The 24,510-nt window shown below is 40.4% G+C and overlaps 1 protein-coding gene across 6 annotated transcripts in view; it reads right to left on the bottom strand.

The window, feature by feature from the left end:
* Window positions 1–24,510, bottom strand: part of FUT9 (fucosyltransferase 9) — a 136,634-nt gene that overhangs the window by 59,608 nt on the left and 52,516 nt on the right. Inside the window, exon 2 of one of the 6 annotated variants that reach the window (XR_005291693.2) lies at window positions 16,559–17,741. The exons of the other annotated variants lie outside the window; for them this stretch is intronic. The gene's annotated coding sequence lies outside the window, so the exon portion shown is untranslated. Of the gene's footprint in view, window positions 1–16,558; window positions 17,742–24,510 lie in introns of those variants that run through there. 6 annotated transcript variants of the gene reach the window in all.

The following is a 24,510-nucleotide window of genomic DNA, read 5'->3' as shown; positions in this document are numbered from 1 at the left end:
CTAGATGGATCTTTGGTCTGACCCGGTATGGCTGTTCTTTTGTTCTTATGATAAGAAGGGTTGACTGTTCATGGATTTTCATGGTACATCACATTCAGGGATAAAGATTACATAATAGTTGTGCGTGCTGCTGCAAATATTAAATAAAGCCATAAAATATCAAAGTCAGGAGTGTTATAAGACAGCATGTAGCATTCAAGGTAATGCTTCCTTTCCTGGTGAGTTGCTATGACTTTTAAACATGCAACAGGTATCATCATTAATTTTAGATGAAAGGCACGGTGAAATACATTTTCTTTTTTGCCAGCTTAAGAGAAGAAGTATTCAGATACTACCCTCCTGTGCCTAGCATAAAAACATAAATCTGATTAGATAGATATCAAGAGTAATTTTAGTACTTTTTGCTTCAACAAAGTTAGAAAAATAAGCTGTCTAACACATACAATGTATCTCCATGGAAGAACTGCCACACATTAGATCTATGTTGTGTTGTACGGAGAATTCACTTGTAAACAGCAGTGATCTGATCTAGTCTTGGTAACAAATGCAATGAGGTTAGTGTTTATAAATCATAAAACTACCACATCAAGAGGCATGACTAGCAGTTTCTGCTCACAAAATCCCTAGGATAAGGGGAAGTTGTAGATCAGAAGAGAGAAACATTTCAAAACTGCACAGAGAGATTTCCAAACCATTGACCCACACAAGAAATCACTATCACAAATGTTGTCAGGATCTCATTTTTATCAGCTCCACTAACTACAGATTTGCATTCATTAATATTTTATGAAAAAAATGTATTTTATAAGAGGAAGAAGCGACAGCCGAGTGTACAGTAGTATGAAAATTCTCAGATTTCTAATGACCCTCTCACAATACACCTTAGATATTTGTGTATCTTTATGATTTCATTTTTGAAGGCTTTAGGAAAACTGGTGCTAGTAGTGTTATTAAAAACTGAACTCAGCTATACACCTGCACTGAAGCAATTTTTTCATGGTGATAAAGTGATTCTTTCTGGGAGCTAGATCATGGTAAATATCTTCTGCAGCTGCCTGCCTAACTCTAAAAGAAGAGGAGAAAGAGAGAGAAGGGAGGAAATAATAGAGAAGGGGAGACATCTCCAGTAAATTGAAAAAGGACTAAAGAGAAATTAAAATAAAGAGTAGAGAAAAGGGACTTTTAAGTGAAAGAAAACAAGAGAGCATAGAAAAAAAGAAGGAAAGGAGAGACAAAAAGAAGAATGAATGAGGGGGAATAAATAGGCCAGATTATCATCTGTATTATGGTAGCACTTAGTCTCCAGTTGACATCAGGGCCCACTGTGCTAGAGACTGTACAAACTCCTAGCAGAGACCAATATTAAATAAAAATCTTTATTATAAAGGTAATGGGGCAAATCATAAACCCAGTGCCCATTCTAATTATATCAGGTAGTGTGCATGGAATTAACAGTGGTGGTGAAAGGGGAAATCCTCTCTCCCTGGTCACAGAGCCACTCCATTGAGGCCCAGTTTTTGGAGAAGGCTTTACGGTCTCCTTCTGTGAGAAGATGGAAGGATCTAAGATGCAAAGACTCTGCCTATGCCTGGCCCCAAAGCGTATGAACTGTTCACTTCTTTTCTTCCCTTCCCTTCCCTTCCCTTCCCCTCCCCTCCTATGTCCTGCACTCACATCAAGCACAGCAATGCTCGTTCCAGTCCCGTCAAGGAGTCATCCATGGCTAAGGAGGCTGTGGAAGGATTTGTTTCTATGTGGAGGTGGAAAACATTTTAGAGGTGAACTTCCAAAAGCAGTTGCTCTTAGCCCACTGCAATGCAAGTATAATGCTCTAAATCAGTTTGTTCAAACCTAGATTTCTTGTATTATTTAACTTCATCTTTCTTCTGTTTGCAAATTGCAGGGTATGACAAGAAGAGTGTAACTGATAGGGTAGAAAAAGGGAGCCAGAGTTGAGGAAGTTACACTAATCAAGAATGAAGGTGATAACGGCTTGGATGAGAGTTTTACCTATGTGGGCAAAATGAGAAAGGAATGGCTGTTACAGAGATTGTGAGTTAAACTGTAGTAAGCGGTAAAAGTGTATTTACAGTTCAACGTATTAAAGAAGCACCAATGATAGTGGTAACTGAAAAAGTTAATGTAATTTAATTCTAAGTCTTTTCCTCTCAATAGAATAAATGTGCAGGAATATAGTTATTTAACAGCACAGTCACACTATTACTTAGTATTATACTTCATCCACAGTATGTTTAAATATGGCTTACTGGGCACAGAATAATACACAGTACTGCAAGATGCTACATGTCACTAAATACAAAGTTAGAGAAAAATGGTTTGATATTGTGTGAGTTGAGAAATATTATGTAAAATATTATCATGCATACACAGAAGCAGCAAAGTTAAGGTCTTATATTAAACACAAATTTCAGCGTTTTCTGACTTTTGTGTGCAAAGCTATGGAGTCTTAATTAATAATGTTTATTGTATTTGGTTTCTGCTTGCTTGCAAAAGATAAATTGCAAATAGAGTGGGTACACTTTGCCTACATCCTGAACAGGACCCTGATCCTACAAAGACTTAAGCATGTGCATAACTTTGTAGTGGAATTAACTCCACCAACACTGCTAACATGGATGAAGCTATCCACATGCTTAAACCATTGGGATCTACACCAGAGTGCACTGGGAACTCCTTCTTCCCCCCCCCCCGCCATGGGAAAATTTGCATGCCTAGGTCAGTGGTGTGAGAAAGTGTACATCTGCTGAAAAACATGGGCCACAGCAATGAAGTTCCATAATTTCGAATAATTTAGTTAAACAATACCAGAACACTTCCACTTTTGATCAAGACTGATGGAATCCCACCTTTCCATTGGAACAGTATTTCTGGGCCATTACACTTCAAGGGCATTGAGCAATTTATTAAGTAAGGCATGTACAGTACATATTTTCTCTCCTACCAAGCTAAAACTAAATATAAACAAACAAAAAGATTCTTCCCAGCTTCAGCTATGAATAGGAATAGTAATTCCAATGACTTGGCCAAAATTCCACGTGGGTGACTACCCACCTAAATTCCTGCTGCAGTTTCAATTGGAAATGGTATTTTTCATTTCCTGTCCTAAACCAACAGGTGATGTTGCAGTAACCAGTTGTTGCATTTCAAATCGAAGGTGGCTACATTTTAGCAGCAAATTCAATTATCTCATACATATTTACTGAGGGACTGATCCTGCATTCCCTATTCACATAAGTAGTCCTTACTCAAAGTTACCCTTGTCACATGAGTGATGGTTTGCAAGAGTGGGCCCTACACTTTGAAATGGAACATAGGAATTGCTACATTCAAGAACCCTGTAATAGCTAGATGTTGGATAATCTGCTCCCACATTAGGTCTCATTTTGGTCACTAATAGTTCAAGACTTGTTTAAGCACTAAAGCATAATACCCCATCTAATTTTTTTATAATCACTAATTGTGATAATTATGAATATAAATCCATGGTACGCCCACATCCTGAATACTGTGTGCAGATCCAATTGCCCCATCTCAAAAAAGATATTAGAATTGAAAAAGGTTCAGAAAAGGACAACAAAAATGACTAGGGTTATGCAACAGCTTCCATAGGAGGAGAGACTAATAAGACTGGGACTTTTCAGCTTGGAAAAGAGATGACTAAGGGTGGGATATGATAGAGGTTTATAAAATCATGACTAGTATGGAGAAAGTGAATAAAGAAGTGTTATTTACTCCTTCTTATAAAACACAAGAACTAGGGGTCACCAAATGAAATTAATAGGCAGCAGTTTAAAACAAACAAAAGGAAGTATTTCTTCCCTCAAGGCACAGTCAACCTGTGGAACTCTTTGCCAGAGGATGTTGTGAAGGCCAAGACTATAACAGGGCTCAAAAAAGAACTAGATACATTCATGGAGGATAGGTCCATCAATGGCTGGTAGCCAGGATGGGCAGGTATGGTGTCCTTAGCCTCTGTTTGCCAGAAGCTGGGAATGGGTGACCGGGGATGGATCACTTGATGATTACCTGTTCTGTTCATTCCCTTTGGGGCACCTGGAATTGGTCACTGTCAGACGACAGGATACTGGGTTAGATGGACCTTTGTTATGGCCATGTTTATGTTCTTGATATCCAAATAAATATCCAATACCTTTTTGATTAGTGCTATGTGGTATAAATGTAAAATATAGTTTGTTATATTGGGCCTGATTCTCTGTTGGCCTTCATCTTATGTAATCATTTATGCTAATATAAAGTGGCTTTGAAATGCTACAAACTCAGAATGGTATAGGGTTTGTGACAGGGTCAGGCCGGATGGCTACAGGAGAGTAATCCTCCAGCCTATGAGGGGGATCCACAAGACCTGGACACGAAATAAATCCGGGGGACAATTAATGAAATAGGGACAGGAGTGTGGTCAAAGGGTCAAACAAAGGGAACCGGACGGGGACACTGAGCAGAGAACTCCGGACAACACCCACTGCTCCTCTAAGGCATCAAGGGAGTCAGTGGATGCTGCCCAGAGGAACTCTGCCTGGATACGTGAACGGACAGAGGATCAGAAATAGGTCCCACAGTCACAGGAGACTCCATCGGCCAACAGGAGAGTAACAGAAGGCAGACATATTAGCCCCAGGTTAAGTAGGTCCCTTTTCCCTGGGTAAGGTAACAGGGAAAGTTCCAGAACAATCAGGAACCTTCTGGAGACAATTAAGACATGCTGATTAGAACACCTGCAGCCAATCAAGAAGCTGGTAGAATCAATTAAAGCAGGCTAATCAGGGCACCTGGGTTTAAAAAGGAGCTCACTTCAGTTTGTGGTGTGCATGTAAGGAGCAGAGAGTGAGACTGCATACTGTTGAAGGACTGAGGAGTACAAGCATTATCAGACACTGGGAGGAAGATCCTGTGGTGAGGATAAAGAAGGAACATGCCAAAGGGTGACCAACAGAGAAAGAAACCACTCACCCAGCAAAATTAAATCTTGTTGGGTTTACTGTAATGTACTCTATATATGATTGTTCTTTTCTGTTGTTCTTGCTGTTTGATTCCAGTGCAGTGACAACTATAAACAGTTTAGTAAAACTGAACTCTGAAGATGTACCATATTTGACTGCATATATTTTGACAAATAAACCCTTTATTCAAATTAAATGTATCAACATATTCATGCACTGTGCAATATTTTACTATCAATCATAGTTATTTTCCTGAAATATCACCAGTATTTTATAAATACTTCAACTTCAGCCATCCATGTAGATTATAAAAATAATGTACAGTTTAGATATAACTTTGGGATCAATACTTCTGAGACTGTAGAATCCTATCTTTGTATGAATAGGACATGAAGTAAGCTAGCAAACCGTGATTGGAGGTGCTATGAAGTTTTATTCACCGTTTCATTCCGGTCTAGTTGAAATCTCTGAATCATTCTGATATCTAAGACTTGGTCTCACCCCAATTACTGCCTGATACAGAAAAGAAAGTCAACTTGCTTGGCAAATCTCATTTGCTTCAGTGGTGCAGCATCAAGTTCTAGTGGCTTTACAATAAGTATCTATACAAAATCATTAACATTTCAGTTGACCTTAACTAAGTTAACAGATTCTCCATAGACATATGTGTAATGTAACAGTGTGCTGTTTGGATATGAAAGCAACATGTGTGTTTGGTAATAATGTGTTGTCTGAACATGAAAAAGTATGAGGTTGGTGTTTACATTGTGTATTTGAGTGTGTCTGAGGAACTGGGCTGTTTGTGAACTGTGACTGATTATATTTGGGTAGCTATGATTTTAAGGTGGGAAGGGGCATGTAACTTAAAGCTGGTGTGGATGTGACTGTTGGTTTAAATGATGATTTTCTCAAATTTTAGTGATTGTGGGAATAGGGCTGCCTATGAGGATAAATAGTACTAGTAGGAATGAAGAAGCCACTGCAGGTGAGAGTCAGTGTGGGTATAGGATTATTATGGGAGGAATGGGACTTGCCTCATGCAACATCAGCGAATGGAAGTAGCTGATGGATCTGAGACCATGTCTTTATTAAGATGAGGATCAAAATAATAAAGTCCCATGATTCTTCTCCTGGCATCTGTTCATTTTGCCAGCACAATTTTTGAACTGCAGTCAAGCAGCATGGAGGACCTAGCATTAAGTACTATGCTCATGGCAGTCATTAACACTAGCAGCATGATGTATATGCATTTTGAGTTGTGCAGCCAGAGCTTATGCAGAAGTAACTCCTGCTTCTCCTCCATCATTAAACATACTGCTACAACAGCAGCAGCATTATGAAACAGAGCCCAATTCGTCTGCCTTTTCATAAGGAACTGCCTTTTTCCCTTCAGCGTCCTGTGGGATGGAATGTAATTAGGTTGATTGAAATGGTGGTCCCAGTATGGTATAGTCTCTACATTGTGCAAGACATTGGAATGCTGTGGCACAGTGCTTGACCTTTGGACTAAATGGTGCTCCACACAGCTGCTTGCCTCTTCAATGACTGCATCATGTCCTTTTCAGAGCAATGCACTCGCTCTCAAGGGCTATCCTTTCCCTTTCAATCTTTTGAGATTGTCTCAGGAAACCTTCCCTCCACAGCTCTGTCTTCATGGCCCTCTGTTGTGATGAATTGAATATTTCATGCAACAGATTATCTCAAGATTTCCCCCACTCCACTTCTGAGATTTGACCTCTCTGCAGGCAATAACTTCCTTCTTTGCACATTACAGGTGCTGTGGGAAATCAGAAAACACACAAGTACTTATTGTCCCAGTACTCATAGTCTCCATGAGAACTATGAGAAAATGTTTCTCTTCCCACAATTTTGGAATGACACTTCCATCTTCTCTTCCTATTCAGTAATTCCTTTCTGTGTGGTAAGACATTATCTAACTTATTCCAATTTATTATTTGGGGGTGGGGGGAGCAGGGTGGGTGGCTTTACGAGTGCCTATGGTTTCTTTTTAAACATTGTTTGCAAGGTTGGAAGCCTATCCTATATGGTGGGTGGGAAGCAATGAGCAAGTTAGTAATTGCATGTGCACCTCTGCAGGCTGTCTAGACATTGGAGGATACAACCCTGAGACAAGTATCAGAGGGATAGCTGTGTTAGTCTGTAGCCACAAAAACAATGAGAAGTCTGGTGGTACCATAAGGCACCAGGAGACACAGCAAGGTCCTGTTCAAAAAGGCTTTGCACAAACCAGAAAAGTATGCATCACTGCTATTTACCAGGATGGTTTACCCGCAACAGGTACATGAGTGGAAGGGGAACACTTATTACAGGGGCACCACAGACAGCTGCTTTGCCATCCAATGCTCATATCAAAATTGAGCATTATCTTTGCCTTAAGTTCTCTCTTGTGAATTGCAAAATTAATAGAATTCTATATCCAAGTGCATTACAAGTTTAAAATATCTATGCATTCAGATATGCCTCTGTAGCTTGATTTGGGGCATTTACATCATGAACTCTAAACTTCTGTAAAAGCTAAGTGCACTAATGAAACTGTGAGCCAATGTACCTTTTCTAATGATTCTTTTAGTCTTTCTGTTTCTGGAGCAGAGGTAACATCAATCAAGGTGACATATGCAATGTTTTTTTTTTTTTTTTTTTTTAAACTCCCATGGTGCTGATATCCTAAGCAAGGGAGGCAGTGGGCAGGGGACCATGCTGGCTAGAGGAGGGAGGAAGAGAGAGAGAAGGAAGCAGCCTGTTAAGGGGTGAAAAGAGGGCTGGGATGCAGAAAAGGTGGCTGATGTTTGTGAGAGTTCACACTGTAAAAAAATTGTAAAGGTTTAATTGTCCAGTGTGGATGTCATTTTGAGTAAGATGTGGGGGGCACCATCATGGCTACATGGTGAAGGGAGTGAGCAGGAAGCAGATTGGTATGGGAGGGGGATTTAGACATGAAAAGGGTTGCTGGATTTGTGGGATTAGATAAAGCATCATATTTAGCCGCAGTAAGTCTCTGGTGTGGACTCCATGTATAGCTTGCTGGGGGGAGGATGCGGGGGGGGGGGGGGTGTTTAAATGCCAAGAAGGTGAAGGGAGGCTCAGCCCTCTGCCCAACATAGCACTGGACAGCACCAACCCAGAAAAAAGTAGCTTAAATCTCCCTATACAGTTGTATACTATAGCATATGATACCTACTGCCACAGCTCCTCTCTACAGCAATGTCAGGCAGGGTGCTGACAGAATTCTCCTCCATGGCCGTTTCTGGATGGCTCTCCACAGGGGGTTCTTGAGGATTGTTCACATCTGCCAGGTCATAGAAATCCTGGCTGTTCTCTTGGTTGGACCCCATGGCATGTGAGGGGTCAGAGGAGCAGTCGGAGGTTTGTTGTGTGCTTGCCATTCTCTCTGCAGCACTATCTCCCACAGCCACTTTGAGTTCAGTGGTAGCATCACTTGCAAACATAAGGCCCAATTCCTCATAATATGGGTAGGTCATGGGAGCATGACCAAAGGTCCTGTTACGATCTCTTGTCTTCTGGTACTTCCATTGGAACTTCTGTATTATGACTCAGCTCCAGGAATATCCCTTTGCCTTCAGTTTCTTTGAAAGTACCCTGTAGATGTTTGTAGTCTAATGGTATTGGATATGCTTGTCTCAGAAGAGGGCAATCAAGTCCAGGACCTCTGCAGTGGTCCACACAGAAGCATGTGTGTGCATGGGCATAAGTGCTGTTATAATGGGTATGTGAACACACTACTGCCTGGCATCAGAATGCCTACCTGCATTTAAACAGACAGGTTTTATCCCTCCAGAGCAGTGGAGGGAAGACAGGTACCCAGACAGGTTGACCCACGTGGGAAGCATTGCAGTGTGGGATACTAGTTGGAGGACTACCAGCAGCATAATAGTTAGAGAGAACTCACCCTAAAGTGGAGTTATTCCTTTTCCAAGGAGGAATGCATACATTGCATGTCCTACTAGCATGGATATAAATAACAGTGGAGATAATGAGGCCCCGTTTAGGCAAGTAAAGACATGACTGTACCCTACATGGCTTTCTGCATACCCCAGCAGTTCCTCTCCCATCTACACTGCTATTTTTAGCAGTGTAGCATCCTGCTGCCTCCCCACTTGCCAGAGAGTCTTTCCACACCACAGGGAAAGACTCCAGAAGCAGCAAAAGGCTCTGGCATGGGGGAAGGCAACAGGGAAAGGCTCTGACAGCTCCTTTCAGTAGGGAAAGGCTCCAGCAACAGGGAGCTGATGGAGTCTCTCCACTTCAGGGAAAGATTCTGGCAGCAGGGAAAGGCTCTGGCAGTGGGAGGTAGCAGGAAAAGCTCCACTCTGCTAGAGCCTTTCACTGCTGTGTGTAACTACACACCGCAGTGAGGATATAGCCTATTTTTCCACTGCAAGTGGCATGCAGCATAGACATACCTTATGATGCAAATTAATCACTTTGAAAACAAGTTCTGACACAAGGCACTTTAAGGTAGAGTAGCTACAGTTAGTGAGATGCATCATCCCCATGCAGAGAAGACATGAAAAGTTTCTTCTTTTGAGTGAAGGCCCTGTGCTTAAGTGCTTTGCTGCATTGGGACCTAAATTAGGTTATGACAACAGAAGGGAATAGCAGTTTTCATATTGGCTTGCAGAGTCTGAAAAGCAACCTCTCTTTTGTTTGTGGTACTATGGATGGCTAGCTCTGAGGAGGAGGAATTGATATCCTCAAGTATTCAAAGTAACCTGCCCCTCAAATTCATAAGATTTGTTTAGATATGAGGTTTAAATGATGATTGTAAAAACATTGGCAGCTAGGCTACAGCACTCCCATAAAGCGGCACTCGTGCTAGAGCAATGGTGGGATTACTTCAGAAAATTCTCAGTGTAGACAAAGCCCTAGGGTGTGGGCTTTTGGATTACAAATAAATGTCAGAAACACTAGCTGAACTATGTTGAATTCTATTGAGCAATTACATAGCATGCTGGATCCACTAGTATACTCAATGCCACTGGCTGCACACCAACTGCAGATCTTCTGAATCATGAGGATAAATGCATAACAAACTTTTCTACAACAGGAATATAGGGATCATCATGATGGCAGCAACATGACCAGTGCTAAAATGAAGTCTTCTTGCCCCACAAAAATGGTGCCTTCACTTTCCAATTAGCTAACTGAATTTAGCTAATCTGAACAATTGTTCCAGACAGCAAATGGTTGGTTAGCAATTTAAATGAAATCCTGTAATTTCTTCCATAATCCCCTTTGTAAATACAGGGAAAGACCTCAAACCTCAACATTATATTTCCAAGTGTAACTCCTACTTCACTTGCTGAACAAGATAAAGTGAGATTTATTGTTCCACCAGGGCAGTAATAAAGTCCAAATTTTCAAAATAACCATACATTTTGAATACCTGTATTTATGGGTGTCCAACCTTGGGCCTGATTTTCTGGGGTGTTGAATACCCATACTGGTTTTATTTGGAGCTGTTGGTATCATACAGGGTGTCTCAAAATAGGACTCTAAGTATGAGGCTCCCAAACTCACTGGCAACTTTTGAAAAATCTTAGCCTAAGCGTATTATCATCAGTGCTGTACTTTTCAATGCTCTCTCTTGTGGATTACTACTTCACAGTATTAGGTTTTTTTCCTCCATATTGTGACAAAGTTCCTCCTCTGACTTGGTGGGTCCTGTGCTTATTGGAGGATTTTGCTTGCCTCAGAGATTCATGACAGGCCTCAGTTCGGCCACTTTCATGGCTCAAATCTGCCGTTCACGCAGATAACCTCATCACTGGCCAGCATAGGGGGGGGGCGGGGGAAGGGGAAAGTGTAAAAACAATCCCCGCAGTTTCTGCTGATCCACCAGGTGGGTTGGGGTCCAACTCAGAGACCTTCACTTCTGGTGGAAGCTCCTGTGTTGGGTCAGAAGTTGGTATATTTGGGGGGACTTGGGCCCGCCCTCTACCCTGGATTCCAGCCAAGGGCCACGTGGACTGCAGTGCTCTAGAGTGCCTTCTGGAACAGCTGCACGACAACTACAATTCCCTGGGCTACTTCCCCTTGGCCTCCTCCCAATGCCTTCCTTTGTCCTCGCCCCAGGACCTTCCTCCTGATGGCAGTTAATGCTTGTACTCCTCAGTCCTCCAGGAGCATGTCCTCTCACTCCCAGCTCCTTACATGCACACCTCACTAACTGGAGTCACAGCCTTTTTAAACCAGGTGTCTGGATTAGCCTTAATTCTAGCAGCTTCCCCCCTGGCTACAGGTGTCCCCATTAGCCTGCCTTAATTAGTTCTAGAAAGTTCATGAGTGTTCTGCAATAGGCCGTTATCTTACCCAGGGAAAAGGGACCTGCTTAACCTAGAACCAGTGTGTATACCTTTGACCACTCTTGTAGCCATATGGCCTGACCCTGTCACAATATCTATTCAGATTTTCCTAATGATTAATTTATTTATAAAGTCCACCAAAAGATAAGATTCCCTAAACATGTTCAATTTTTTTTAAAAAAAAAAAAAAACACTTCACAAATCACATTGAAGAGGATTGCCATAGAGGCTGTATACAATGTTGATTGGTAAAGCTGGTGGGTTTTTTTGGCATGTGGAAAAAAGTGGGAAAATCATGGTTATGTCTGGGGATGGGTGAGTCACAGTATTAACTATAAAAGACCCAAAAACCACAGCATTTTTTTTTCTTCCCCAAATCTATCAACATTTATAAATTGAGTAAATGTAATTGTGTTCAAATAGGGAAAACCCATATTACACATACATGGCTAGATTCTCTCTTGCACAGAGTGAAGCAGGTGCCCAAACAAAGGAGGGGTACTAGAGAGTCAGTCCCAGCCCTGACAGTTTATAGCTACGTCTGGACTTTTATATAGGAGTGCTTAATGGATCCTATGCCAGTGGAAGATTGTTCTCTGATCCCAGATGCCACTTACTGCAAGAGGGGTGGAAGAGGCAGTGGTGCAGGGCCTGCCTCTGACCCAGATGCATCAGCAGAGTTCCCCTATGCCAGGGGAATTCTCTGTTAGGTATTTGCAGATAGATTGTGGCCCCTTTGCTTCACTTCAGGCTACAATCTCTTGCCCAGAAAGAGAACACATTTTTTATAAAGATATTAAAGTGATGTGCTGAGAAAGAATGTTATATGTATACAAGTTACATGGTTTTATAGATCTGTCATTTCTGACCACATCTTTAGATAAAGAAAAAGATGACTCTGGAGAAGCACCCTTTGCAGGAAGGATTTAGGAATCAAATATTACATCCAGGTCACTCATTTAACATTTGGAAGATTCTCTCAACTATCAGGGCTACATTTGATGAAGGCAGATGCAGTTTCTCGTTAAAAAAAGGTAAAGGAACTCCCCAGTGGTCCACTAGGCAGCCAAAAAAAATGCTTGAAAATTGTGAAAAGCAAGAATTCTATAAACCATGACAGTATGACAAATAGCTAAGCTTAGTGATTGGTGACAGCCAGCCAAGCACAATATAATCTCCCCCTCACAAAGATATTATTCTACAGGTAATCCAAAAATGATGCAATCCTACAGTAGGTTGGTTTTCTGAAGACTTTTCAGCCTAAAGCTCAGCCTATTTTCTTTACCAAAAATCAAAGGTAGTGATAGTTTACAGTACCAAGTGTTCAGGAAAAAAACCCAAAGGGTACACCCTAAGCTAATTTCCCCCTGAATACAACAGAAGAAATATAATTAGATCTAGTCCATATCATAGCCAATGCATGACTGTTCCCTGAATCAGTTTTCCACAGAACTGTGTTTATTGTATAATGGAACATTGAAGACACTATTCCATTTGCTAGAGAAATTTACATTTAACCCCCCCACCCCCCCCATACAAGGGCTTTAAGGCTATGCTGCTCTTAACTGTTTTTTTGTGTTTTGCTTGCTACTGCATATTCCTCTGCTGTGCATAATCCTGAGTAATCAGGACAACTTGCTGTCCAGTGAGAGGCCCACAGCAGTTCTCTTCAGCACACTCCAGGGTTGGAGACATGGCATTTAGCATTTGACCACATGTAAATATATTGGTTCCAACTCTGTAGTTCATACTTGACAAAAGCTATTCATTTCAAGGGGAGTTTTATTTAAGTAATTTGGTCCATTCTAAACAGCTACATTATTGTCTTAATATATTTCTAATTACTCATTACCTGCATGTTTTGTATTTGTGAAATCCAGCTTTTTCTATGTTTTACAGAGATGCAAACACTCCACTTAGGTTCATAATACCTGGCATCTCCCAAAGATCTTATGAGTACTCATCAAAAGAGCAGAAAAAGATGGGTCATGGAGCATCTATAATACAGAACTGTACAACTATAATACCTATGCAACTATAACTTACAGAAATGAAAATATTTACTGTATTAATCTTTTCTACATTGCTGATTTTATACAAATCAGCAAAAAATGTACTGTGGATATTTCAAGCAACAGGTAAACAGCAGCACTCGTCTGTAGAGGGTATGGGAATGTGAAAATAAATTAAGGCGATTCTATAACCAGCCTCTTTTGTTCTAAAATAAATAATTCTGTGATAATACATTCTCCCATATTTTCTCTGGTTTAATAGGGCTTCCACCAATTCCCTTGAGAAACTATTCTAAAGTTTAATAGATCTCTTTTAATAAAATTTTTCTGCTACTCAGTTCATTTACTTTAATTTCACTTTTACTCTTAATATAAATCCTCAGTGTATTCTAAACGATTCTGGGTTTTTTGGTATTTGCATCCTCTCAATATATTTAGGTGGCTACTGTAACAGCTTCTCATTCTTACTTGAAAAAGCCATATGCAGTTTTTATTCTTAATAAATCTTCTTTCCAGTCCCTTAATCATTTAGGTTGATCTTCTCCAAATTTTTCAATTTGTCAGTTTTTTTTGGTATTAAGAGCTCATGACTGACTGTATTACAGTATCTTGGCTGTGGTGTCACCATTGCCTCAGAGAATGGACTTGTCATCTTGGTCCTTCACATATTGCCTTTATACATGCAGCCTACAGCTGCAATGGCTTTTAAAAAAAAAGCATGCTTTGCAACTTCACATCTAATTTGCAGCTCACACATCTCTTTTCATATTAGAGTTTTCCAAGAATTACCTTCTTACTGAGCAATCTTGCAAGGCTGAATCTCATTTGTTGTCTTACAAGATCCTGTTTTTAAATTGTTCTGTCCATCTTGTTGATAGCAACCCATTCCCATCTGTGAGGTAGATTAATCTACTTCCACATCTTTAATAGAACTATTAAATAAGATTGCAGTTAATTCCTGAAGCAGTAGTCTGTATACTTCCCCAAAATATACATCATCATCTTTTAGTTTTGGTTCATTAGAAGTTTAATCTGGATTGAAAACTATCATGACAGAGATAGTAAACATCTTGCCCTGGATTTTCTACATTGTTTTTCTGTAGGGTTCCCCCCCAGATTAATATACCTTTTTAACATATGCTGAATAGAGCAAAAAGCTTTAAGACTGAAAAATAAGCAAAAACTTCTTTAGACTAACTTACATGGAGGTCAAAGTTCATTTGGACCAGACACAAAGGCAGCGAGACCAAATTCTTCTAATGACTTTTTTTGCTAGTTTCTATTGTACAGATTCCCACAATATATTGAAATCTCTCTACAGAAATCCTGTCATCCTCACTATAGCAAGATGTACTTCTAAGCAGCTCTTAATCCACACATCACTGATACATGCACCAGAACAAGCTTGTAGCATTTCACTTGCACTCTTATAAATCTGAATCATAATGGCTCCTTCAAAGCTGACATGATTTCAGTGATAGTTACAACTGTACATCATGGTAAGAGTGTAATTTAAAATAACACCCTTGCTGGTACAGTAGCCACTTTTACTGTTCTTTAAGATTTCTTGCCCAGCACGAATATAGAAACAAAACAAAAACAGCTTAGGCTAAGGTCATGCCAATGTGTTCTGCACTGAAACAGTGGAGATTTTACTCTAAATTGGCAGTCACAATGAAAACAAGACAAACTATCCTGAGCTAATTTAAAGTTATTTATTCAGCTTCAAAACATGTGCTTGTGTTAGATTTTAGCTGCTTTCATGTACTATATGGTTCTGATTAATTTAAAAAAAAAAAAGACTGTTTTGGTGCAGATATACCAAGGAAATTGAATTAGTTTTCACCAAACAGCATCCTGTATATAAAAAGCCAACTAAGGAATACAGAGTTATTAGAATTCTAGTGACCTCAGCCTGCATGGAAATCCGAAGAGCTATTTTAAAGCTAAATTAAAGATGCACATAATATGCAAGGTCAGATTGTGCTCTTCTTCACAGAAGTTTCTCTCTGCACCAGATACTATTTTATAATTTTATTCATAAAGAAATGTCACTCTGTGCATCAACATGTGGTTGAGGTTTATGAAAGTAAGGAATAAGGAATTCCAAACCAAAATTAAATACTGGCCTAAAAATACCCCTATTTATTGCTCACAGAAGCTTTGGATGCAAACTGACATCATACTGAACAAGAAATTATACAAGAACTTGAATGCGAGATGTGGTGATCCCTTTCATCTCCCTCTGCCATTCACTCATCCTCCATCACTGGTTTGGAAATCTTGTCATAGTATTCTGAATGAGTGCAAAGTTGCTGAGAGGAAGCCTTATACATCTTCAGTCCAAATGTTCAAAACCACTAGGATTAGGATTAAAGCAAGAATACTAAACAGAAAATAAAGGAAGGTAAAAGGAAATCCTGACTAAGCCAATGAGAAGGAAACCCAAGGAAAAGAAAGCATTCACTGATCCCATACAGCAACACGATTAAGTCATACCCATAAAAAAGCCAATCTCATGACAGTAATTGTTTCCAATTCCTTGGACATAGCATCCAAAACTGAACCTATAACATTCTAGCCCAAGGAGTAAAAAGAGAGAGACACCCAATTACCTTGTGTGGAGACTACTGTAAACTCTGCATGCAATGGACTGATGATGATGATGATTGAAACAAACCTGTCAGGTCACATGTACTTGACAGCTCAGTTTCCATCTGATCCTTAGTAATCATTATTTGTTTCCAAACTACCAGTCTAGCAGACAGACATTGACCACTTCATAGATTTTCTTTTAAAGGCCAAGAGAGCACTGTGATCATTTAGTCTGAACTCCTTCATGACAGAGGCCACAGAATTTCGCTCTAATTTCTGCATCAAGTCCAATACTTAGTGATTGAACTAGCTCATATTTTTAGAGACCAATATTGATATTAAATTTTCAAGTGATAGAGAATCCACCTCTTGTCTTCATAAGCTGTTCTGGTGATTAGTTACCCCCACTGGTAAAAAAAATTGTACCTTATTTCCCATTTGAATTTGTCTAGCTATTTGATCTAGTTATGGATTTGCCTACTACATTAAACAGCTCTCTACTACCAGATATATTCTCTCTGTATTGGTACATACAGACTTGGATCTTCTCCCTGATAAATGAAATAGATTAAGCTCCTTAAGTATTTCAGTGCAAGGCATGCCTTGTGCTCTTCAAATCATTCTTGTGCTTTTCTCTGACCCTTCTCCAATTTTTCAGCATCCTGTTTAGAAGTGTGGACACCAGTACTGGAGACAGTATTTCAGCTGTGGACTCAACAGCTGCAATCACAGGTAATATAAAATCTCTAGTCCTACTTCATATTCACTTCAAGAAGTCAAAAGGAACTGAAAGGGGCCAGATGTACTCTCTTCTCCAAGACCTCTCAGTGAGAGTACTAAAACAGGAGAATAGAGTTTATATAGACCTAAGTAAACAGCTGGCATTTTTTGAGATTTGTCTGATGACTCTGAACACTAATTATGGAAAATAACTTACTTGAAAACCTATCCTAATGACACCTAAAGATGACCAGGTACTTTGGAATTCTTTCTTACTGCCAGAGCAAGAAGCAGCTCCATTGAACACTGGCAGGCAGGCAGATTCTTTTCTTTCCCTACCTGTAACTGGGATCTTAGAAAGTTCTAAAATAGCATCATCAAAATAATATCTTCCTACAAAGTGGGCAGAAATGTGGATTAACTATTCTGATCATGATTTGCCTGTCATAAAACAAAATATAAAGCTAGGCTTAGAACATTTAAACAGATCCCCAGAGAAAGAAGTAGCCAATTTATTTTAACAATACTCCCCCTCACATATGAAAAATAATCCTAGTTCATTAGGCACAAAAACTTTCCCCAGACCTGGAAATGAGTTTATGTTTGCCCTTCTCTGTGTTAGTCAGGGTAATTAATCTACAGTTATAAGTATGGAAGACAGGTTTCAGTACTTGCAGACTAGATGTCCATTCATAAAAGCCACATATCTAATTGATGCTCTAACATAGGGTAGAATTTTTTATTAAGTGCTTAGATGACCTAACTGCTCCCATTGAAGTCAATGGGAGTTTTATCATTGATGTCAACAGAAACAGAGGTAGCCAAAAATTGAATGCTTTCAAAAATCCCACTTGAAGTTGCTTGGCTTCTTACATGTTTTTGTCCATGTGTTAGGATGGCATATGTTCCAGCTCACCAGATGTTATGCTAGTTTCACTTGTACACAGGAGCCAACCAAAACTTGGCAGCATGTGTCATGCACAAGTGCCATCTCTTCTTCTGGAAGTCCTTTCCTGTGAAAGCAATGTCACATGCCTCTTTACAGCTAATTGCACCTGACTTCTTCTGCTGTTAGTGGTGAAATGGAACATCTGAAAATGGAGGAAGGGATGATTTTTTTTTTAAAAAAAAAAGCATTACATGACTAATAACTAAGACTAACAACAATTGGCTCAAATGACTTAAATGAAAGACTGAGAACAAGATACTGAATTATTCATCTACAGGTCACCAGCATAATCTCACCCATATTGGTATTGACCAAAAGGCCTTTTACTTGGGTAGCTACTGGATGGCATATTTTCCATTCACCTCCACCAGCGGTACTTATATGGCCTCCATTACCATAGTAGTTGAGTATTTCACAATTTTTAAATGGATTTATCAACACTCCTAGAAAGAGATACTCTACTCTTATCCCCATTTTACAGAATGAAGGCACACAGAAGCTAGCCATCAGACACAAGTTCTCTGGCAGAGCAGGGAGTTGAACCTGGATCTCCCGAGTTCCAGGCTACTGCTCTAACCCCTGGACTTTCCTTCTAAGGAATTTTAGTAATCTGCATCAAATTTTCAATTAACATGTTACCATTTTAAAGAACCTCTACCTTCAGAATTAGCATCCTTGGTAGATGTCTAAACAGAAAGGAAAAAGATTAAAAGAGCACAGAAATCTAACATTTAGATTGCAGTAAGTACTTTCCAGACTCAGGGTCTGACATAGCCCTTGCCCTGAAGGGCATACAATCTAAAGAGGCAAAGACAGATGAAAGGTCAAGGAAAGAGATAGGACACATAAAAATGACTGCAGTGATAAGTACATCTTATTAAAATTACATGCATCGTTTACCAGACAAGCCTCCCACCTCTTGCTCCTGACATTCTTCCACAGGGGTGCCTAGCTTCATGTCCAGTACCCTCACCCCCTTCCTGAGGAACATATGGCTCCTATCACCTTGCAGATATGAGCAATTCACTCAATATAAATAAATGCACTAAATAGGCAGATAGGTTAATTAGTTAAGTTGCTATAGGTGTCATGGAACAAATGGGTTTTAAGAGGAACAAGTGATGGCTTTGTGGACCAGCTCTGGAAGGGTGTTCTGTCCATAAAAGATAAAGGAATTGTGCAGAGACAGTTGTGGGCCTAGAAGACAAATAAGGCTTTGAGATTGACATCACTGACTAGCAACAGCGGTGAGGGGAAAACCTTATAGGAGACAAGAACGGGGTTGTGAGGTCAGGATGCTTCCCCTTTCTCAGAAGATCCCAGGAGTTTGGGAGGAAGTGATCCTGCTTGACAAACCCCACAAAGATAGAGGAGACGATTCTTTAACACCACTGGAAAGGAGCCAACAGGAAGTAGTGGAATAGAGGCAGCGGCCACTGTGCTGCTTCGTGGACACCAATTGTTAACAGGAGGAACCCAGAACGCAGCTGAATTTCTTCAGTCTGAACAATGTGCTATTTTCAAGAAAAGCTTTCCCTTCTGTGGGCTTTTTGAACAGGAGAACAGAAAATAGCTGTAAGTCTCTAGACATTTATCTCCATTCCCTCCAAAGTCTTTCTTCTAAGTAGCCCCTGAGCAATTAGTACATTGATTATTTATGATTTAAATTTACTAGTGAACCTTTTATTTCCATGATTTGCATACATAGATTCACAAACTTTTGAAGAACCCTTTTTCTTACTTTAACCTTCCAGTCATACCATCTGGCTCTGCAATAGGGTAACTTAAATCATTCATTTTCCTTCTTATGCTGACCTTGAGTTGACTTCTTCAAATTTCACAGACGATTAAATTTAATCAGTTATTTTCAGATATTCTAATATCTTTAATTAGGGCTGAAATTTTTGAACTCCTTTTTAAAGCTCATGCAAGAAGTTTTATTTTCAAAATGCGTCCATATGAAATGTTTCTACTTCTTTTGCTTGTGCAGTTACTATACTACTATTGTGCATTTAAATCAGGTATGTTCACAGTAGAAGTGAGTGAACAGAATTTTTAGTTTGGAGACAAACTGAAATATCTGGGGTAGGGGAGGAAATTTTGAGGGGGAATCTGGTTTTTGAACCATTTTTTCCCCACATTGGTTTAATTTTTCAATTCAACATTTCCATTTCAAATCAACCAATACATTTTGAATGGTCTCCAAATGATTTGTTTGTTTTCAGTTGACCAAAATATTTTAGTTGATTGTAACTGCTGCATGCACCCCCCCCCCTTCATTTTGATCCACCCTTTTGGGTATTTTCACCTTTTTGGTGCATGTGTTATTTATTGAAATCTGAAATCCAAACACTGTTTCAAATTGAAAAGTTGAAAAAAATTCAAGAGGGTCAAAATGAAACAGATTCCACCCAAATTTTGTGAACTGTTTTGGGCCCCCTTAAATGCATTTTTTGGCAAAAAAAATTTGTAAAAAAAAGTCACTCACTTGTAGTTCACATACAAGTGGCCATACATGTCCATCTGTGAATGTAATTGTGGTATTATCCTACAACTGCGGCAAGAGCATACACACGTTGCTCAAAATCAAGTCTGTAGTGTTAGCAGTGACTAATGCTCCAAGAACTCAAACGCATAAAGCACTGTTCCACTCCTTCATACTATGTTGGGAAGTTCCTGAATCTTTGCCATATGCTGATGACATCCAAATTCAGTAGGCCTGTAAAATGCCATTTGAATTTTATTCAATCGGCATGTGGGTATTTTGTCTCAATGACTGAGTGTGTGTTGTCATTTATACTCACAAGACATTATAAATTAATTAATACCATCTGAAAGCCCTCAGGTAATTTTCAGAACACTTATGTAGCAATACAGCTGTCCCTGGCACTCTGCAAAGATAATTTAATTTGGAATTTTAATTGTCCCTATTAATTTTACTTCATTAAAATTGAAAAGGAAATATATGGCCATGTGCTCTGCTTATTGACACGATGGACCAACCTACCAAAGTCAGCAGGATGTATGGGGGTAAGTCATTGCTGAATCTCACACAAAGCCAGTATCTTACTTTTCCTGAAGCATACCAATTTAGGGCAAAGAAATAGCACATTTCCAGCAGTTGTCACATGCAAAACCAAAGCCATAAAATACAGACCCACACATACTATGTTAGGTTTCAGAGTAGCAGCCGTGTTAGTCTGTATTCGCAAAAAGAAAAGGAGTACTTGTGGCACCTTAGAGACTAACAAATTTATTAGAGCATAAGCTTTCGTGAGCTACAGCTCACTGCATCCGATGAAGTGAGCTGTAGCTCACGAAAGCTTATGCTCTAATAAATGTGTTAGTCTCTAAGGTGCCACAAGTACTCCTTTTCTTTTTACATACTATGTTAGCCATTAATATATTGTTCCATAAGATTCCATGAAAAATGTTAGAGGATGCATCCCCTAAACCAGCAGTTCCTCTGTCTGCACATACATCAGGGAATCTACTGGAGGTAAAAGGCATCTCTGAAGGCAGGGGTGAAAGTAACTTAAAGGACTTACCAGTACTCTGGAGTCCCAGTTGAGGCCCCGCCCTCTCATCAGAAGAGGCAGGGCCTTGAAATCCCCAGGCACTTTAAATCAGGATTTAAGGAGCCTGGGGCTAGGGCTGTGGGAGCAGCAGCTGGGAGCCCCAGGCCCTTTAAATCACCCCGAGCTCCCAGCTGCAGAGGCAATTAAGAGCTCTGGGGTTCAGGGGTGATTTAAAGGGGGCTATTTAAAGGGCCTGGGGTGACCGCTACCGCCCCAGCCCTTTAACTTGCCACCGGAGCCCTGCTGCCACTACCCCAGGGCCCTGGCAACAAGGCTCTAGGGACAATTTAAAGGGCCTGGGCCGGCTTAACTTTGTGGGCCTGGCGCAAAACATATTTGAGGGCCCCCCTGGGGAAAGAGGCTAGGGGCAAGAGCACAGCAGGGCATGATGGTGGTGGGAGGGAAGGATTGGTCCCCAGCTGGAGCAAGGCAGGGGCTGGGGCAAGATGAGCCCAGTGAGGCATGGGAGGAGAATTAGTCCCTGCTGACTGGAGCAAAGCAGGAGCTGGGGACAAAAAGCCAGTGGGGTGGCAGCAAGGCTCTGGTGGAAATTTAAAGGGCCCAGGGCTCCAGCCACTGCTGGGAGCCCCAGGCCTTTTAAATTGCCACCTGGGGAAGCCAGTCTGCACCAGTACAGGTCACCGGCTTACTTGCACCTCTGTCTGAAGGTCCCTTGTCTCTGCACTGCTGCCCCTCTTCCTCCAACTTCCCTAAACCCTTGAAGCAAAGCAGTTCCTGTAGGAGTCATGTTGCCTGGGACTTCCTTAGCTCTGGCTCCCCCTAGACTAGCATCTCTCAGAGAGAAGATTCCAGTCCTGAAGGGAAAGCAGTGTAAGTTACTGGAGACTGTCTGCAAGTCTTGTCACTTGTCATTCCTCTGCAGACTTCTTGGGTTGGGGGTGAGGGATAATTGGGCAATCCTTGGGAGATTTGGAGGTTTTTTTGGCCAAAATTTTTTTCACTGAAAAATGCAGATTCAAGTTCATTGACATTTTGTGAAGTTGTGAAACAGTTCTGGCAAATTGTTTCAGTCAAAACTACAAAAAAAAAAAGTCACCATTTTCCCCAGGGCAGAGCCCTAACCATGGGGCTCTAGAGTGTATATAGTTAAAAAAAGTGCACTCTCTCTCTGACTCAGTGACTATTTTGGCATTTTATACAAAGTGGAACAGCTTCAAAAGGAGATTAGGAGAAAGCCCCTCCTTAGAATAGCCAGTAGCCTGGTGGTTTGGACACTCCCCTAGGAAACAGTGAGACCTGGAGTCAAAGTTCCTTCTCCAGAGTGGGAATCTGAACCTAGGTAACTAATGTCCCAAGGAAATGCACTAACCACTGGGGTTTTGGATACAAGGGCAGTGGTAAGGGCACCCTGACCTTGGTTTTGTGAATCTAGTCCCTTAGAGAGATTAAAATGCCTGAAACAAAAATTTCCCCACTTCTTTGATTTGTGGGAAAAAAATATATTGGTTTTAGGTCATCCTGAAACAAGTTATATTGTTTTTTCCCCTGGAACTGCCAGTGATCTGGGGGGGAGAACACAAACAACAAACAAAACAAAAAACCACACTTATTCACACAAGTCTACTGGCAGCCCCCTCTCTATGAATAATGTCTATCGAGGGAAAACTCCTGGAAGGGGTGGCCGGGGGGTCAAGGAAAACAGGTTGCAGAGCTAGCACTTCCCATGGATTTCAGCTGGAGGAAAGTATAAGAGGGAAGACCACTCTACTTATAGGAGTGGAGGGAAAATTTTGACAATTAGAGATTTAATTATTATTTTTTAATTTTTATGTAGGACACCAAGAGCCAAAGAGAGGTGGTTGTGTCCAGTGGGTAGAGTATTGGTCTGGGAATCTGGAGACCTGAGGTCCTATTCCTGACACTGCCACAGAACTGCTGTGACCTTGGGCAAGTTACTCTACTACTTCCCCTTTGTTTCCCCTCTCATTCTTTGAGAGTCTTGTCTATTTAGATTGTAAGTTCTTTGAGGGCAGGGGCCATCTCTTACTCTGCATTTGTATAGCATCTAGCATAGTGGGATCCTGGTCATGATTAGGTCTTATAGACAATACTAATAGAAAATTAAGCCAATCAAGTCAAGACCACCAGAATGGATGTTAAGGGACCTCATTGTAAATGTATAAAATTGTATTCAGAAATATGCTGAGTTTTAGTATTTTATACCAGCTGAAAAGTATAAGTGCTTCCCAGCAGACATAGAAAAAACAGTTCCTGCCCTAAAGATTTTTGTAGTCGAAACTGGAGAAGTAATTTACAAGTAAAGGTGAGACATAGGGAGGGAGGAGGGTGACAGATACAACAAGAGACTGGGAATGTTCAGTCTAGACCTATGCATGTTTTGGTGGTTCTCTGATTTTTAGGGCTTGAATTTATACTGCAAGAAAGGGAAAGCATAGAATGGTGAAAGTTTTTGATTCACTTCTTGTGAGCATTGTGGAAGACATTTTTGTTACAGTATTATAAGCTCTCCAAGGGCAGCAAAACCTGGTTCTTATGCTGTCAAGAGTATCAAAAACAGGAGTTATACTGAGCGTAAGTGGGTGGGTCTGCAGAAGAGGTAATACAGCCTGGAGCTCTGCTTCTTTTCCTGATTAATCTGCATAGAACTGGTGTGTGGGGAAGGGAAGAGAAGGGATGCAATGCAGATTATTTTATCTTAATCCAAATCCACCCCATGCAGAGGAAGCACACATTTCCTTCAGGCACTGATGCAATCATACCTTTCCTGCTGGGCGCGCTCTCTCTCATGGTATTTTTAAGGTAGGTAAGGGGATTTAAGAGGTTAGGAAGGGGAGAGATGACTAGCTGAGGCAGATATGTTCCTGAGGTTGAAATCAGTGTATACTGTAAAAGGTCAGGAAAATAATATAATGTGAACAATCTTTATCATGCATTTCATTAGGCTTCCACAAATGATGATTAAACTTAGCTATGTATTATTCAATGGACAGGACTACGTACTGGGTAAGTTTCAAGTTTTAAAAATCAGGGTTGGGGGTTAAGGTAGAAAAAGAGCTGGACATTTGGGAAAAAAAGCACAAAAACAGCATTATATTTCACTTGCTTAAACCAAAAAATTGAAAAACATTTTAAATTACCATAGAAAAGGCTGAGGCCAAACAAGAGACAGCTTAGCCCAAAGAAATATTTAGAAATTATTCATGCCTGAAAAGCAATGTTCAGAATGAAATGTTCTGTTCAGTATTAATACTATAAAACCAACTAAGGTTCATGGAAGCTCCTGTACTTTATTTTTTTGGTTAGTCCAAGAAGAGATGACATACAGAAAATGGATTTATCCTTTACTAAAAG

The sequence above is a fragment of the Dermochelys coriacea genome, chromosome 3 (assembly GCF_009764565.3).
Source record: "Dermochelys coriacea isolate rDerCor1 chromosome 3, rDerCor1.pri.v4, whole genome shotgun sequence".
In the NCBI taxonomy this organism is placed as follows: Eukaryota; Metazoa; Chordata; order Testudines; family Dermochelyidae; genus Dermochelys; species Dermochelys coriacea.
The sequence above is the reverse complement of the archived record's forward strand: the minus strand, read 5'-3'. Positions and strand labels throughout refer to the sequence as shown.